Source organism: Stegastes partitus, unplaced genomic scaffold (assembly GCF_000690725.1).
Source record: "Stegastes partitus isolate 25-593 unplaced genomic scaffold, Stegastes_partitus-1.0.2 Scaffold30, whole genome shotgun sequence".
NCBI lineage: Eukaryota > Metazoa > Chordata > Actinopteri > Pomacentridae > Stegastes > Stegastes partitus.
The window spans coordinates 782,085-799,763 of NW_007577761.1; positions in this window are offsets into that span (position 1 = coordinate 782,085).

Genomic DNA, 17,679 nt, shown 5'->3' on the forward strand with positions numbered 1-17,679 from the left:
GAAATTCAGTTCATAATGATAAACACAAAACAACAGCAGAAGCTGAAACTAGTGGCATATCTATTCAATAAATACCTTATTTAAAGTTATATACATTCTGTCAGTTTAGCCTAACCCATTGCTAATTGCAGTAATAATGCACCTAATAAAGACCTTAATAGTCACTTAACACATGTCCAAAGGAAAAGAATTAATCACTTCAATTAAATTCCCTCTCTGTAGGACTTACCTGACAGTCCAGTCATAAAATAAACATTAAAAAACTGACTGCCAATATAGGGAAGACTCAATCTCCAAAATAACCTGCATCCTACACTTTCCATAAAGAACTGACACATCTTTCAGTGAACCCTCCCTGCCAAATTATTTTTTTACAAAATCGTTTCAACCTGCACCGTCGACATGTGCTTTTGACGTATGCTTTGCCGTCAGCCACTTTCATTTTTAGACTGTGATCCTTCCTCTGAACGCAGAGTTCCTTGTTATCTGGAGCACCAGAAGCTTTTCTTGGTCAATTCCTTGGTTTTTCTGCCATCAGGTCCACCATACTTGTAATTTCTGTAGCATTCTCTGTCACTACAGTTGTTCCCTTATCCATCTCTGGTTAAGATTGTGAGTTAATGTAAATGAACTGTGTGGGAATATCAACACAGAAATGAGATTTAAAACTTAAGTATACTCCGAAATACAGAGAGATTTATGTGGCACAGATGAGTTTAATCAGCTTTGTGAACATGTTTGGCTTCAATGTGATGGATGTTCATTTATATGTCAAAGTCCTGCACTGTAGCTTTAAATTTCCAGTTTTGCAGGCATGAACCCAAACTAAAACAACCTGGATGAAAGTATATCAGTGATTTTTTTACAGACTTCAGACGTCTCCAATCTAAAGTCAAAAGCTTTTGTACAAAAGGAAAAAAGAAAACCTTCCAGCAGAGTGCCCCTGTAGAGCTTAGAAACAAGTCTTTATTCTCAACCTGTGTTGGGCACTGGTCACCATTTGTTAATCATTCAATTTGCAGGTATTCTGAACTCTAACCGCCAATTAGCTGACCATCAGGAAGAGGAGAGGGCTTGATAATGTAAGTGTCCTCTCTGCAGAGCTCCACAGGAGGCCCCGCGCCCTCGGGACGCTCTCATTCACCACCAGCTTTGTTTGTGCTTTCACAACACTCCCTTGGCAATTATCTCCTTAGCATTCAAATGTGGACAAAAAGAAAGGAAAACAACAAATAATTATGATGGACATACTTCAAAAGGAACGGGAAAGGACAGAGGAATAGAAGTATTCACAGAAAAACAAATAAGAGAATAATAGGGTTGGCAGTTTGAGACGTGGAGGATGGGAGAGCCTCATTGTCGACGGGATGTTTTGTATGCACCATGCGGTTATTGAGAAAGTTGCTGACTGATGTGTTCTCATGGTTTATTTATGCATGCTTTTGATGGGCAGGAAAACAATTGCACGTGGTGGAAGCTCGTGGGTTCTTGATGCAGAACATTCCCAGACTTGCTTTCTATTTCGGTCCAGTGAGTATTATTAGGACTGAGGGGCACCATGGATACAGATGCCCTTTTCCCTGACTCACACTACTTTTATTGTTATTATTGCTGCTCTTCATACACTCATTGATAGGCATGAGGGCAGGAGAATGTGCTCAATGCAAAAGTATTTGCAGGAAAGCCAAAATAGGCATGACAACAGAATGATAAGATCAATTCTGGTCTTTTCACTTTAGGCTTTTGCAGGGAACTCATGTGTTGACATGAGATGAACAGAAAAGGTGGTCGACTTTCTCATCTCTGGATGGAGCTGACATGACTTCTGTATTCACAAAACATATTTTCTCCAGCTTGCACGTGAGCTTCAGATTTGGATTTTTTCATCTGGGTGTGCTGCTCACAGACAAACACATAAAAAAAAAAAAAAAAGTCTTGCGCTCAGAACATTTCCAGTAAATGAGGCTGGCGTCTGCACTGAAAACACTGATGACCTTCCTGTCGTTCAGCTGCTACAAAGAGAGGCAAATGAATTATGCATCATTTCCGCGCCGCTGAGAAAATAATCCCTCCAGTTTAGACTGTGTGATTCACGGGCAGCTTTTGGCACAGCCTTCTGAAACACCAAGGTTGGGAACAGTTTATTAAGATTGTTGTACAGGGGGTTACTTGCAGCAGAGGAGCTGTTCTTTCCCACTATATCAGAGCTGATATGTTCCAGGGACTGGCTGTGTTTTGATGCCTACAAGCACAAGATGAGTCACAGGCTTTGAACACATTTTACATTTTGAAAACATTCGAAGTTGCAGTGACATTTTAATTTGATTGTTTTTCAGCAGATGCTATAGTCTTACAATTTATAAAAGATATAAAATAGTGGCATCCATACATTCACCCTAACCTTGACATGAACAAAGTGGCTTTCCTTCGTATTATCCCGCATACAGACACATGAATAATTAAAGTAGCTGCATATAGTAGCCTCGCCAACTTCAGCATCTCACAGTAGTACAAAGATTTTTTTTAGTTTAAACATTTGCATAAAAATGGAAAAAAGACACTTTTATTCTGAAAGGGTGTTGGCCCCTCAGCTCTAATTAAAGCAACAGAGGAGACCACATTTTCATCAGTGACCACTTATTCTTTACTGATTCTTTCGTGCGGGAGGAACCTGAATGTCTCCCTTTACTACAAGTCCTGAAAAACAAGTCACGAATTTTACTTACATAACAATAAACTAACAATCATCCCTACGCTTTGTGCGTAATTCAGAAGTGTGCGTGGGTGAACAAATGGCATAGATATCCACATCATTTAGATGTCAAGCACAACTGCAACGGGCCCATATTTGCTCCACTGGGAGATGGTTGTGTAGGTGATCCGATAGAGAAGCCAGACGGCCATGTGGTTGCGCCACATCATCTGCTTTTTCTTTTCTTTTCTGCAGGTTTCATGTTATGAGTCACGAGTTAGAAACAAAGCAGGTTATGGTGTCGTTCTGCAGCTGGAGGGGATTTCAACGGGAAAGGCGGGTTATGGTGTTTGCCCGTTCATACCTTCGAGATCCGGCTCTTATGTCATGTATCAAAAGCATGAGGAAGCCGCCTTTGTGTAATTTATTATCTTATGAGGCTTCGTAGCACAAAGGACCGTGGTTGACTAACAGAGAAAAGATGTATTGGATGGCACAGACTTTTGGTAAAAACACAATAACTCTGTGGTAAAATTACATTGTCATTAAAGCGTACATGAGGTCATCAGAGCAGATTTAGTGAATAGAAAACTCTTTGACATAGTGCAGTATTTGGATCCTTTTTTGTACAAGTAGCAATACCACAATAAAGGCTTTCAAAAACTAAAAGTATATAAATATTATCAGAAAAATTGAAAATTAAAGTACTTATTCTACAGAAAAATGATCCTTGTCAGTGTCTTACGATTATATGTGATGTTTTTTGGATGTATGTTGCACTTTACAGTTGTAGATGTTTAAGATTAAATCAATTTTAACTACTTTATAAAGTGTTGGGTAGTTTAATTTACAGCTCATATTGTGTGAGAACTTCACTTCTACAAAGAGTCAACTTCACATGAAACAGTCTTGTTTTCAGCTTTGTGGCACTGCATTATCCAGCTAATCCAAGAGGGTTTATTTAATAGTTTATTTATATTTATAAGTCAGAAAATTTTCTCAACCCATAAAGGAACACTTAATCCTTCAGTTTGTCACATGGAAACATACAGTTTTCATTGGGCAGGAATTTAGAAAGAAAGAAAGAAAGAAAGAAAGAAAGAAAGAAAGAATGAATGAATGAATGAATGAATGAAAATAGCTGTCAGACAAATGTACTGCAGTAAGAGTTCCAATATTTACCTCAGTAATACAGTGGAGCAGACGTATAAAGTCGCCTAAACTGGAAACACTCAAGTAAAGTACAAGTATCTTAAATGTATTCCTAAGTATAGTGCTTGAGTTAATGTACCAAGATAAATGAAACCACTTCGAGATACATGTTGTCATCCAGCATATAAATCCTCTGCATAATTAAACTTTATTGCCATCCTGACTCACAGTAATGATTAACTCATGTCCAATCAGATGAAACCTCCTATCAGAGTCGACGTCCTGGTCAAGTTACATCCCCCATACTGCACTCTGAACACTAAAACCTAATAAAATAAACTCTGCATGTGCTATAATAAGGGAGGCAGGGAGAGAAACAACAAGAACTTCACCAGAACGGAGACAACAGCAAAGACGAGCAGGACGTGATTAGTGGCTGCGCACACAAGCTTTGGCAAGCCTATTGGCGTTTGGTACACGATGTTCCAAAAACAGGCTCCAGTTTATATGTACAGGACCCCTGCTTGTGTAAACAGAGGAGCAGGGGCATGATGGTGCTGGCATTCTGTATTAGCACGTAGTAATGTGGTCCGTTTTATGTGTCATCAGCATCTGGACAATAATTTGAAGAAGCCACAAAATGTTCTAAATAACACATTTAAGGACACAAAAGCTAACGCCTCCGTTCACTGGTCCCTCATTTTTGTTCAGAGTTTGATTGTTTGGTCTGTAAAGAGGTTGGATAATACAGTACCGATGAAAAGCTTTCATCCTCTGGCAGTTTTCTCGTTGCATTGAAACAAACTGTTGACATGTTAAGGTCATAATGGGAACAAAATTAACAGCAGCTATAGAATAGAAACTGTTTGCATAAGCACTCACCCTGTAAAGTTAGAATCGAAGAGATGCACCTTGAACAGGGACAACAGTACAGCTTTGTACATCTGAACACTTCAGTTTTTTTCTTTTTCTTTTCTGCAGAACAGCTCAAAGCTCTAAAAGATTGTAGGAAGATTGTATAAGCTGATGACTAAAACTCCAACAGTAAACATGAAAGTTTTGAACTCTGCTCAAACACTGAAAGACTTCTGTTAACTCCCAATATTGGTTCTGAATCCAGGTTTTTTGAGTCATCGGTACCATGCAGCTTCATGGTGGAAATGCTCAACAGTAGCATTGACTGCTCATTTCTCTAATGATATATCTTCCCGCATATAAAAACACCATATAGACATGGCAACAAGGTAAAAATGTTGTACAATCAGACACAGTTTGTAGCTTGTGGTATGTTTTATGATGACCCCAGTCCCTGAAATGCTTTGGTCTAATAATAAAGTTGTTTTTTGTTTTTTTTTATACTAGTGTTGTTCTTTGGACTTTTTTTTTGTCCTTTTTCTATGCATCTTAGAAGGAGATGAAGTTCTGCCAAAAATCCCCTCTCTGTTTTCTTTTCTTTTTCTTTTTTTTCTTTTTAGCTTTTTATGTGCTGTGTGTGCACGTCTTCGAGAACCACTGCAAACTGATTCCCTCTGTGTCCAAACATTCTTGGATAATAAAAATAATTCTGCCTCTGATAACTACAAGTTCATATTAGGACTGAGAAAACACTTTTTTTCCTTTTTTTTTACAGTAACAAAATGCTAAAAATATGAATTTCCAAAATGTAGACCCTGATGAAAAAAAAAAGGAAAAACTCCCCACGGCTTCTTCTGCTGTCACCTTCCCAAATGCACCTGTTCTGCTCCACAACCACTTTCAGCCAGTGAGACTGCAGCAACAATAGCCACATTGTGCTCATTACACAAAGCAGGGAGCAGAGGAGTTCACTGTGACCGTCTAATACATGCAGCCCTAGAAACGGCGCACTTCTATACGTGCATGCGTTTGATTTCCATTATGAGTCATGCACAAGTTAATGTGCAGTCACTCAAACTGATGTACAGCATCCAAATGGAACAGGTCACCAATGACATTTATGCAATGCTCACTCAACAGCTAATTCAAACGCTCAGGATTATGGCAGAGAAGCGGTGGATGATAGTGACGGTCAGACTATAGAAAGCACTGGCCTACTTTTTAAGAACTTTTCACACTTTGGCGTCAGTGTTCACAAACTTGCTTCTAGCTCGTGGGTGAATGCGGAGGAACAAAGAGTTTTGGACAGGAAAAAGAGAGAATGCATATATTAGTCCATTTGAAAGGCCTAAAGATAAGAACACAACACATGCATAAGCACACATGCACACATGTTCCTATACCACATCCCCTGCATATTTCCCACATCTCTTTAGCAGCTCCAGATTCCTGAGCTGCCCCTTTTCTCATCTCGGGGCTCAGGAGCATCTTGCCCTGATCACGGTCAATAACAATAGATGTGTTTGTATAACTGGATGTCTACAGTGAGCTGAGATGGCTGCACAGAGCACTGGAGCCTGACCCACTTTCCAGTCCTGTGAACCGCAGTAATTCATTCTGCCAGGTGTTCGGGAGACTGGAGGTCTGCTAAGTGAGCGTACTGTAGCCCTTCACACAGCACAGACTTCAGAGTAAAAAACAGAAATGAAAAGAAAAATACAAAGTGTTTATATGTGCTCAAAAATGAAGGGTTTGAAGATGTTATTAAAATATTATTAAAAGTTATCCATGCCTCTTGTGGCATTACTAAAAATCCATAATAAATAAAAATGAAATCATTCTTAATTCTAACTTTAATTACTGAATACAAGGTGTCTTTTTTTATCACTGAAAGTACACCACTCAGCCACAACAATAAAACCACCTGCCCATGGGCTTGGTTATATAGCCTTGTGGTTGTGCAAACGGACACCTGCGGACCCCACAGGTGCATAATTATTGCATTTGTACGACTTTTTCGTCCAGCTGGAGGACTACTTTGCATACATGTGCGGTAGAATGGCAACTACATATTCTGTACATTCACAATAGTGCTGAGCATGCACACTAATGCCCTTGTGGCGTAGTTATCATCCATCCATCCATCCATCCATCCATCCATTCAATCAGATGCTGAAGGACATGACTGAATTTTGTTGGCTCACTCGATGTTGATATTGTGTAGGTCATCCTTGTGATGCACAAACAGCTCTGACCTATCAGGCCATGGATTACGGACTTCTAGGGGTGTCCTGTGGTGTCTGGTAATGGGATAATGGCAGTAGATCATTTGGACCCTGTTGGATGAGGTCCATCAAGTAGGGATCTAGGGAAGTTGGGGCCAGGTCTAGACCTTAGTCTCTTGGTTGTGTTCCTTAAGCGATTCTTGCAGTATGGCAGAGTGTGTTGTTCTTTACTGCTGGAGGCTGCAGATGTTGGGAAGTGCAGTACATGTCAACGTAACATCCATATAAATGCCAGGACCAAAGATGACAGAATAGAACATTGCACTGAAACGAGATGAACATTTCACTTCACCTGTCAGTGCTTTTAATGTTGTGGCCAATAATTATAAGAACACAGAGTGTAAACATGAAAACTCTGGAGATAGCACAGGTTGCATTTCGTCTCCTTCAGAACATGCTACTTGTCTTTATGCTAAGCTAATATGGTGTCTGAATGCAGAAACATCAAATTCGTGTCAACACAAACATTGTTGCAGTGACTGAGCATCACTGGGATTACAAATTTAATGTAGTTTCAAACTCGAATCTCTTGCATTACTGCAAAAGTCACCACATTACGGAAACAAGTTACTAAGTAAGGCCCTGCAAACACGTCAGTCCCAGAGCACAGCTGATGTTTTAACACTTGGCTGTGATCTGTGACGTTTACACTCAGAAATAGAAGGAAATTTGTGTGCCCTCGAAAAAAACCTGTAAGTGAACCCTTAAACACAAGCCAACACTGCTGCCAACACTCTGAGTTCTGGAGGATGTAAACTTAATGTTATTGTACGTATTTAACATCACTGCGCAGGAATCTCCCTTTCAACAGTACGTTGAGCTCCTCTCTGACGCAGCTGCACGTTAAATACTATGTGTAAGTCTTTTTTTCCCCCAATGTGCTTGAGTGAAAACATTCCTTAGAAAATGAATCATTGCGTTCACCTTGACTTTCTCTCCTGCGTCAAAGCAAAAAGATCTGCCACAGAGAGGGAGACTAACTGCACTGAACATAATCATACAGCCACTGTCCATCAGGTTAGAACATGTTGGGTAAATCAGTTTTATCAGTTTTTTTTTTTTTTCAATAATATAACTAACATCTCATAGCACCACAGATTTCAGTCTTCTACTGAGACTGAACAGCCTTGAAGTGTCATTATCAGTCACAAGCAGTCACCCTGACTGTGCTGTGTAAAGCATCGGGAAGGCACAGTTCTTTCTGTGTGTATTCAGAGGTCTAATGAAGGAAGGTGAGTGGCGCGTAATGCTGGAGCTACTCCTTCCTTCTGGATGTCTGACGCACATCTTTCTCTTTTTTCATTGTATTTGGTGCCAATTTTCACGTAGAGTACAGTGTGTACCCTTCAAGAACACTGACACATATCCCCTATTATTGCTTGCGGCTGTTTGGCCCGCCTGTTTTCCTCTCCGCACTCTGTGGCATCCTAATGGTCCGGCTGCACCACAGCTCCTCCCTGCAGTGGACGTAGTACGTTTCTGAAAAGCCAGGATGGGGGTGAGACCGCGAACACCGAACCAGAGTCCAAGTGTCGTCTGTGGTTGGGGGTGAGGAGAAGCAGGAGCTTGAACCCTCATGGTTAGCTGCAGTCAACTCAGTTAAGAGGAAATGAAGTGATCAAAGCACAGCGGCAACATGGCATACACTTTAACATTGATGCTGAAGGTAAAGCATCACTAGGAAAGTGGTGATGACTTTACTGAAAGATTCAATACACAGCTAAGCCTAAGTGGTGAAATGGTCGTCTATCATAACAGCGATAGACACTTTATCAATAGCAACCAAAAAAAAGGTGTTTGATCGTTTCACTTGCTGCATGAGATGCAAACTGCAATGAAAAAAACGCTACAAAAGTGTGAGGTTCAGCTCCATGAACAAACCCAATGTGTGGTCCCTGTCTGGCTCATAAACAACCTATCACAGTTTGATAAAAGAGCCCGTTCACCTGCAGGCCTTCACTGGTGGAGGCTGCACACAGGAACATCCATGACCCTGTGTTTCCCACCACCTCCACCTCAGCAACACACTTCTGGTGGCCTGTGTTAAAATGCTGACAAACTTTCTGTTCGTGCAGCACCTGGTGGGGTGTTCGGTGACACCTGGTCAAGTCCACTCGCTTTGAACATTAATGGTTTCTTCCCTGATTGTCCTCCGTTCCGAGAGTGTGATCATTCCTAGAGTCTTTGTGTTTTTTCATTGTTGTATTAATAATAAATGTATTACCTTTGTACCTTAATAAACAGGCCAAAGTGGTTAAATTTACAAAAAAAAAAGAAAAAGGTGGCTAAATTCAAAATAAATCTTTTTTTTTCTCCAGTTTTAATCAAAAGTAAAACTTCAGATTTATGAGTAAATATCAGTTATATTAACTGAAGTAAGACAATTACTTGTGACAGACATTAGAGCTTCATTATTCAGTCCTTGAAACTGGATGTCGATAGAAAACCAGTATCTCAGACCAAAACAAACAGAGCGTTGGCTACAACTTCTTTCATTTTTTGGGTTTTTTTGAAAACCAGAAAGCATGTGTACATGAGAGACAACAAAGTATAATCCAGTGACAACCACTAGCCCATACTAACATTGTAAAATACATTAACCCTCCTATTATCTTTGGGGTCAATTTGACCACAGTCACTGTTTAATGTCTCTAAATAAATAATTGACATAATTTTTCTGTTTTATTTAAAGGGCTATTTACACATAAAGTTGGGTAACAATTTGAATTATGATAACTTTGTGGAGGTTTCAATTGCTCGGGCCAAACTGACCCCAAGGATAAAAGATGTCAGTAAATTGAAGGTAAAAGGAGGCTTAAATGACCATGAGATGTCGATGTCAACTTCAACTGTTTCTCCTGCCTGTGAGACTGGAGCGAACCCATGTGTGGAAACAGACACTCACAGACTGGAGTTTAAACAGACACGAGTGGAGAAGGAGAAGTAGAAGATTCAAAACAGCAGTATAAACTCTTATACTGAGCTTCAGTGAAACAAATGCACATAAATTACATAGACAACACAAACAAATATCTTTGTCTGAAAAGTCTTTGTAGGCTAGAGGGCATCTGCTAAATGCTGGACTGCACTTAGGCTATTTAAATGTGCTGTGGGAGGCCACTTACAGTCTGTTTACAAAGGAAGGAAGAGCCAACGGTTTTAAAGGGAAGGTCTCACTTGCAATAAAGTAGCCGGACAGGCTGCCAAAACATAAACCAAAGAAGCTCACGTGTGAACACACACAGAGAAAATGTGACTTTGTTCTCTGCTCCATGAGCCATTACTCCACTTATCGCTGCCTCTTAAAAATTATGTTCTTATAAACTGTATTCTCGTTTATGTTTTGAAAGAGACATGTTTGCTCCCCGAAAGGTAAAACCGAGCTGAGGCTTAAAGTTTGAAGGAGCCACAAAGTCCACATAAGGAAGCTGGAGGGCTAGAGGCATAAGTCCATAAGAGTACTGGAGGTTTGTGTCCTGTGTGGGACCATTACTCTTAGACTACAGTTTTCTTTTTGTTTGGTTAGGTTTAGGTATCAAAATTACATGGTTAGGTTTAGGAAAATATGACACTTTGGTGGATACTTTCACAAGAATAAGCTTGTTTAGAAACTTGGTTAAATTTAGGCACTCAAATTACTTGGTTCTGTTTAGGAAAATAGTACAAATATGACCCTATTGCACCAAAAGGGAGTATAGATAATGGATGGATGAATGAAAAGGAACTGCAGTAAAGCAATAAAATAAATGGCAAATATATTTTGATTGAAATGTGTTTTAATGCATCACAAACCTCAAAACATAACATCGAATGCAGATTAGGAGACAGGGTTAACTCTGTATAAATTTACATAGCAGATAGTTGTTTGCGGCTACAAAATGAATGCTATAATTGTGCTCAAAATCTTACATATTGCACCTTTAACCCTATTCAGGCCATTTGGTTTAGGAGACAGAATTTTCTTTTTTTAATTTTTTAAAGATTTTTCTTAAATGTAAAAAGAGGGACATTTGTCATGCATTTGGAACTGAAAGTACGCCAACTTATCAGAAAATGTATTTAACATAGTATAAAAGTCTATAATGAACACCAACAAATGTTTTGCACATATTCTTTCTCGGGGTCCAATAGATCAACATGAAAGTCCTGAATAGGGTTAAAGTCTTAACGTCACTCCACAGTCATGAAAAAAACGTCACATCTTCAGTTACCTCTTTCACCTCAGCAATTTACTTCATATCTGTGAGATGCTCAAAGCTGGTGAGATTCTCACAGTCTGCCTCCAGCTAACATCACACTTCCACTATCGCACACATGGATTACAAGTTCAGCATCCGTTTTGTCACGCGCTCTCTTCCTGTTGAATATCCTCAGAAAAGACAGGCGCTGCACACGGAGCGACCTTGAGAATCCAGAGGGGGATTTGTCTCAGTCACATTCTGAGTCACTCGCACATGTTCACTTGGAAATGTTTTGTGTTCTTCTCTGTGTGACGTCTATTAGCATGCTGCATAATTAGTGATGATAAGGCTAAGCAAGAGTGCGGTTGTGTTTGTGCACGTGAATGAAAAGCATTCAATCACGAGTGCATATTGTGTGTAATTAATACGCCGGAGGATGCTGTTCTCGAGTCCGTCTGCATGTGCACAGGCTGAAGGGGTTTCAAGGACAGCTGTAGTAGTTTTAATGGGAAGGATAGACAGTAAATTAACCTCTAACTTCATCGAGAACAAACCACATGGCCTGAGAGAGGATGTCAAGCTCATAATAAAGAAAAAAACGGCAGCCAAGCCATGAAGGGTTGAACACAGGTCATTGAGTGCTTTAGCAATTAGGTGTGAATCTAAGGAACAAGGTGAAGATGTTCGCCCTCATCAGTGAGGAGAACATGTGCAATTAAATAAAATGGGCGCGTTCACCTGAGGAAAGGCGACGAGAGGTAATTCATCAAAGGATTAATGAGCCTTCTGAAGAAGCACCTCAGGCTTCATCTCATAAAAACACCATTTGTCCGCTTTCTGAAATGAAAATAAAAGAGCAAGAGCACAACAGGCTTACTTCTTTTGTTGGTTTATTCACCAGGAGGTGCCATCCTCTCACCTTATTTGACCTGACTTAGCATCAAATCACAGGGCTTTAAACTGCATCTGTGTTGTCATGCTTAAATACACTTCTGTCACCTGCCTGTCTGCAGCGCGCTGATGGAGCATCCTTTAGATTGCCGCCTAAGATGGAAACATTCTAATGTTTTTCAAGGTTTTCTTTAGGTGTGTATGTTGATTCCAGTGGATATGTGTTCACAGGTGTCTAATCCGCCTGCATGCATTTTCATTCTTTCTGCAAGAGGTAGTGACAGAATTGAGCCTGTCTGTCAGTTTGCACACAAAACTCCAACTTGACAAAGACAAAAGATGAGAGACGCACGGGGAAAGTGTCAAAATAACAAGGCACATTAAGGTTATTGATATAACTTGATTAAAAAAAAAGAAGGAAGCATAATATTGTTGACAGATGAGACTAAAAACAGAATCAGAATAAATACTTGGGAGCTTATTTTCACTGTGTGCATAGAGCTCCTCTCTTTTCCATGTTTACTTTCGGATAATCTGCACCTGAATCAGGCTGCACGTGCACAGCACCATCTTTGGACTTTTTTTTTTTTTTGTTCTCCTATTCATCACTGAGCTCTTGTTACTTGCGAGCTGATGAGCTGAGCGGGTCACTGTGTCCCGCTGAGGACTATGAAGAGGTCCAGAGAGGATCTGTGATAACAGGCACATCAGTGGTGGCAGAGTAGGAACCAGAATCACATCTTCGAACCCATATTTCATGTTCCTATTTGTTGCACACAAAGGCTAAAAATTCCATTTCATACCCGATGCATTATCACACAGAACAGTCACTATACATGCCGTTCTCATACTCTTTGTGTAATTTCCAGTGATGTGAAGCACTGCTTGGCAACAGAGCTCCAGCTCTGGCCTCGAATTGGCCCCCAAGGACGCTGTTTGTCTGTATTAAACCGCGACAGAAGCCTAAAACCTCGCTGTGCCTCCAGCGTGAGCAGCTCCAGCTCCGGCCGAAGCATTAAACCAGGCTAGACGGGCAGACAGGGCCTCGGGGGGAAAGTCTGGCTTACCGACAGAAGCCCCCCTCAACCAACCATAAATCTCAGCCAGTGACTGCTGCGTCCCAACATGACTCGTCCAGAGCAGAACGTCCCAGTCAGACCGTGTGCGTCTGTCATACTCTCAAGTGATGATTTCATTTCGCTGCAACCAAATTTTTTTTGTTTTTTTTTGTTTTTTTTTACATAGAATTACTTTTGAAATAAATGTGTGTGTGTTTGTTGCCATGAGCAATGATGACTCATACAAAGAGAGGCTGAAGCTGAATTGGTTGGTGTCAAAGATATATAGAGATCCATATCCACCTCCGCTCTTGATCTCATCTCTGTTTATCTACAAATGCGGTTGGATGACACCATTATTTACTGTGGGCAGAGAGGAGAGGTGCAGAGGATGCTGCGTCAAAAATAATAACAGCGTAGAAGTTGGCTGTCTGGGGTAATTTCTCTCTGTCAAACCCCCCTCGAAGATCCTCATGTAGATACTGAAGTTGAGGCATGAAGGTGCTTTCTTCTCTCGTCTCTACTTCCTTCCGGAGCTGTGAATATCAGACACCTTTCTCATAACCGCTCACTTAACACACTGAAAATGCACAAATCAAGTGCAATTTTACTGCTTTTTCACTCACAGGTTTTCCACGTGAGAGGAAGAAAAAAAATAACTTCTCAATCAGTGAAAACAGGATAATCCTACAGTTTAAAGTCTTACCTTAAATACACATGTCTACGGTCACATGCGCACCAGACGAAAACACCCCTATCCTCTGTTATTATTGCACTAACACCTAGTGCTTTTTTTTTTCTGGCTCTTCCACATGTACACAGGCGTACACGCGGGACATAAATGCTGGCACACACACACATGCACATAAAGCGTTCGGGGGACTGACACGTGCACGTCAATCCTCAGAAATAAGAGTGGAAACCAATTAGTCGATGTTACGCCAGAGATCAGCTGTGGAATGCAAACAGGGGCGACGTGAATGAGAGATGGGGAATCAAGATTGAAATATTTTCCATCGTGTTTTTTTCTCTCTTTTTTTTTTCTAAGAAGTCAGCTCTGGTTAAATGGTTAACCTGAAGCTTAGGGTTGGCATTCCTTGACCGGGAGGAGGTGGTTTGGTTGATGGTCGTGGGGAGACTATTGTCATTCAGAGCCGCTGCCCTTGCACACACATGTTGCTAAAACCATCGTTGCCATCCCCCTTACTGCTGCCACCATTCAGAGGAATGCAAATGCTGGAGCATGTTGGAAGGTTTACATTTCAATAAGAAAAAAACAAACCTCTCTTCCTTTGTGTGAACCGATGGCCGCTTGTGCAGGCAGGTCAATACAATGTGCACCGGTCAGTGGAGATGCAAATGTCTCGTAGATGTAAACAAGTGAGTACAGATGTGCGAATGAATCTGCTATTCAGAGTTATCCTTGCGTGTAAAATCCTGCATGAAAACAGAAGAGGTGAACACCCAGGCATTCATTGCATTAGCTTTAAAAACTGCCCACGACAGCAGAGCTCACTGCAAAAATAATCCTAATAAATCACCTTTGCAAACAATGATTAAAGGCAATGAGAATGATAAGCATCTGTCATGATGCTGATAAACACATGGCCGTGGTTCATAAGGTTTCCCCTCAGGGAAGCATCTAAACTGCCCTGTGTTTCTCTGATATCCCAAATGACCCTTCTTTATGGGCTCAGGCCCCGGGGCAAGTGGTGTCCCCGTGTGCCTCCTCTCAGCTCAGCTGTAAAAGGTGAGGCCACCTCGGGAAATCATTCCTCACTTCTACGTCAAGGAGGACATCCTTCTCCTTCTCCTCCTCCAGAGTTTACCTGCCCCGTGCCCCCTCCAACCCCAATTAACGCCACATTCCTTTGTCGGTAGTGAATACCCTGAATTCCCCCTGACAATTGCCCACACCCTTGCTAGAAGATTACCCCCCATTTTAGCCTCTCTAACCATCTATTGTCACCTCTGTGTGAGGGACACTCTGATCCCTTGGTCGGGCCTTGTTCTGCTCTGCTGCCATTAATTCACCTCCAACTATCCCTCAGGGAAAGTGAAGGCAACACCGGCCTACAGGCACGACTACACTCTGAAAAAAAATTACAAGGCCATTTTGCAAATTGTTTCCTTTTCATTCTACAGCTTTTTCAGAATATGTTTTTTAATATAAGAAAATATCAACAAAAAAAGAAAAAAAGACTTCAAATTTACATGTCTAATGTAAAGTAACATAAAAAAATTTGTAACTGGGGAATAAAAATAAATCAGATTATTTTTAAATGTAAAAAAACTATAAACAGAATTCACAATTTGCCAAATTTTTACACAATTATTTGATAGATACAATGTTAAATTCAAGTTTAATAGTGTAATCAAGTTTAAAACTGTAAATATTTTTCAAAATTTTTATACATTGGTGACAATTAAAAGAAAAAGAGCTATTGGTTCTGTAGTTTTACATAAATTTGTTTGTGAATCTTGTAAAATTACAGAAGCAGTAACAATTGAAATGTAAAAAGGAGCAACAAGGTACATTTGTCATAAAAAAAACCTGTTAAAGGTGGTTCTGTTGACAACCTCCTGCTCTGAACGCTGCTGTGAGTCACTTTTCATTTCTAGGTCTCTCTCTTTTTTTTTTTTTTTTTAAATCAAAAGAGAGAATCCTTGTCCTCCATTAGGATGGCAGGTAAAAAAAAAATAAACCCCCCACAAACATTCTCTTTTTATTATGTCATGTCATAATTAGCCTCCTGGCCCGGTTGCTGGAGGACGGATCAACCAACAAGCCTTTTATCTTTCTGTATTACAAATATGCTGCTGTGTGGCCTCAAATTACCAAACGGTGACACCTCGCTCACTTTTAAAAAAAAAGCCAGGAGATTGAGGTTAATGTGTGGAAAAAATAACCATGAGCAAACCTCAGAGAACTCCGTTTACATGTCATCAAATGCAAGAATGTACAGTGTTTACGCACTATTAGCTAGAAAACAGGGCGTACTGATAAACACTGTCGGGGTGGAGCTCACTGCTCCGGCTGTGATGTGGTTAGAAGAACAGCTGTGTGTTTGCATGTGTGCACACCCAGAAACTGCCTGTGAATCCTGGCCACCAATTTCATATTTCAGCGCGGCCGCCTGTCATCAGCGCTCTTATCAAAAATACATACCAGACCGTAATCACAGGAGGACTGGATGCCAAAATACCTCAGAGCACATGAGCACAAATGAAAGATGGGAGAGGAGGCAGAGGGAGGGGAGGAGGAGGCGCGTGGGGGATGTGACACAGGAGGCAAAAGAAAGTGGGACAAAGAGATAATATGGGTTAAAGCAGAGCAGAGAAGAATATATACAAATATAAACTTCTAAAAATACACCAGTTTTGACTGCTTTGGTCCCCTGTTGGGTTTCATACAGCAGAGATGTTTGCATGAGTTCTTGTGAGGTATGTGTATGTGTGTGTGTGAGTGTGTGTGTAAATGTGAGTGTGTGTGGGGGGTGTATTTGTGCAACATCAGCAGCCATTAACCCCCTGTGTGGACCAGCCACAGGTTTAGAGGCATGTCTGAACAAGGCCAAAGCACAAAACTGCAGCACAACAGGATCCATGTGCATCCAAGAAACACGAGAATTAAAAAAGTGGGGAAGAAAGTTTTCTAAGTTGAATTTCAAGGATATTTATGACAAATGCTGAGTGCTGTCAAACACAGGCAGCGTATTTCCTGTGAATACTGGGAGGATACATTACAGGAATGAGGAATGAAAGTCCAAACTCAGGAAATCTGGTCATCAAACACTTGATTTCTTCTATTCTGGTGAATCTCAATGAGCCAGTTTGTTCCTTTTCTGCACCGATTTATGGTGGAAATTTCTTTCTTCATGTCACAGAAAACACAAAAATAAGGCAACATTTAAAATGTTGCAGAACATATATGTTTTCCCAAATAGATTTTCAGACTTTGACAGTAAAAAAAAGGTCCAGTGCAGAAGAACAAAAAACAAACCGGCCCTGTCTGAGGCATTGTTTGTTCTAAAAAGGAACAGTCTTCTGATTATTTCATGTTTGTAATAGGAAGATGGATGCACGTGTTTCAGAAAACTGAAAAGAAAACTTTTTTTTTTTGCCAGAACCTTGAAGTAGAACAAACAAAACTGTGTCAGTCTATGAGAAATTGACAAAAAATGGTGAAAGAAAGCGAAAATAGCAAATCACTCATGTGAATGAAATGCTCCCTACATCAGAACTTATTCAGAAAAGGTGTTTCCATCTCCCATAATGCACATTTACTCATTTTTATAAAGGCAAAAACCAACCCAAGCAAGTACAACACATTTTTTAAATTAATTTAAGAACTTTAAACTTTTTTTTGCCATTTCCATTGACTTATTTTAATGCGATCTTTTAAAATGTGCATGTTAAAGAAATGTACCTATTGATCTCTCTATTACTAATGTAGTGGTTTTACAAAATAAAAATCTTATTTTTTTCATTTCTTTATGGTGGGGATAACAAATACTGTACATATATTGAATTCCTCTCATATTCACTGTTCATACTGTGTAGAC